This window comes from Panicum virgatum, chromosome 4K, assembly GCF_016808335.1.
Source record: "Panicum virgatum strain AP13 chromosome 4K, P.virgatum_v5, whole genome shotgun sequence".
Classification (NCBI taxonomy): domain Eukaryota; kingdom Viridiplantae; phylum Streptophyta; class Magnoliopsida; order Poales; family Poaceae; genus Panicum; species Panicum virgatum.
In genome coordinates, this window is record NC_053139.1 from 26,022,439 (window position 1) to 26,024,228 (window position 1,790).

Genomic DNA, 1,790 nt, shown 5'->3' on the forward strand with positions numbered 1-1,790 from the left:
ACATCAGTGCTCCTTTGAAATGTGCTGTTTCAGAGCACCCCCTGTATATGGAACAAATAGGCCACATACATACATACAAATCTGATTATACCTGTATTTCCATTATTGTTGGTGAACATATCGAGTAAGTTTACATTTCATATATCTATGATGGGGTTTATTTTTGTTTAGATGTTTGGGTTTCTATTGTACATGTCAGAATACCAAGGGAAACTCCCATCAAGCATCCTATCAATCCCAAAGGTTGTGGCCTTCATCTTTGATTTTTCTTGGCATGAAAGAAGTTCATCGCTTCTAAGATGCAAAATAAATTCTGGGTTGCTGCAGGTACATGACAGAGCTCAGGTGTTCCTGTCTTGCTCAATTTAGGATGTTTAGCTAATACAAGCCTATATATCCTGGTAATCTTTCTTGCCTCTTCTTTATAATTTTCTTGCTAGAGTATTACAACTTTACAATTATTGTTGATTGACTCGAATTTTGGTGAATCACATTAAAAGAAATTTTTTTCCCATTCTAAAACATCAGCTAAAGAAAATTACGGGAGGTGGTATTTCTCCAGGTTTCCTTTTGATTATTTAAATTATTCATACATACAGATTTATTGCTTACTAACATATACACAATTGTTCGACAGGTAGAAAATATGGGTCGTATAAATTATGGGGCATATATTTTTGACCGAAAAGTAAGTATCACATTGCCTTTTGCTATTTGCAGCGTCTGCATTCACCATGGTTATAAGCTTCTTGTGCTGATTAGTGCCCAGTTTTGAAATACAGGGAATACTATCTCCTATTCAAATAGATCCCAGGCCAGGCACTTCCAGTATGCACGTCAGCCTGGCCGACACGAATACTGGAAGTGGCCTAGCCGACGGGAGTACTATCACCTACTCCTGGCAGCAGTTGTCGTTCTCGTCCAGATCTGGCAAAACACCGCGCGCGCGCGCGCACAAGCTTAAAGGTCCAGCCGACGCCGCCGCCCGTCCGCCCTTGCTCCCGCCGCCGCCGCTGCCGCCACCCGCGCGGTTCCAGCCACCCGCCCCTGCCCCTGCCCCTGCCCCCACGGGCCACCACCCGCCGCCGCCCGTCCGCCCCTGCCCCCTTCCGCCGCCGCCCGCACGGTTCCAGCCACCCACCCCTGCCCCTGCCCCCGCTGGCGCCACCCGCCGCTGCCCCTGCCACTGCCCCTGCCCCCACCCGCCGCCGCCCGCGCAGTTTCAGCCACCGGCCCCCTGCCCCTGCCCCCGTTGGGCGCCACCCCCTGCCCCTGCCCTCTTCCGCCGCCGCCGCCCACGTGGTTCCAGCCGTCGCCGCCGCTCGTCCGCCCCAGCCCCGCCACCGCCACCTGCGCGGTTCTAGCTGCCGCCACCGCCCGTTCGCCCCGGCCCCGCATTGTTTCCCTTGAGGTTAGGGTTAGGGTTCGATTTGTTGTTTCACTTTTCTCTGCAAATGCCATTGATCATGATCTAAAGCATGTTTCAATTCTTCAGGAAGTTTTGTCTTTAATGGAGAAAACTGCTTCCCTTGAGGAACCATGCAAAATTGCTTGAGGAGATTGCCAAGGTATTACTCACCTTCTAACTTTTTACTCAATTCGTTTCCCTCCAAAGTGATGGTAATTTTATCAGTGCGTGGTATAATTAGAAAAGTGAAGTAGTTATTATTGTAATATTCCTCTCTTAACTAGTTAGATCCATATTTAAAAAAAGATAGCTGAATTGCATGTAACAGTGCTGACTAATGACTATCAAAATGTCTTGATATTTCCTTGCTGAATTTGTGTGA

General features: G+C 48.4%; 1 long non-coding RNA gene across 1 annotated transcript; it reads left to right on the plus strand.

Moving 5' to 3' along the window:
- Positions 1 to 360: 360 nt before the first annotated feature.
- On the plus strand, positions 361 to 809 carry LOC120705152. Its single transcript, XR_005687808.1, has 3 exons — positions 361 to 401; positions 638 to 688; positions 783 to 809. It is a non-coding gene; the product is annotated as an uncharacterized LOC120705152 (long non-coding RNA).
- The last annotated feature ends 981 nt before the right edge of the window (positions 810 to 1,790 follow it).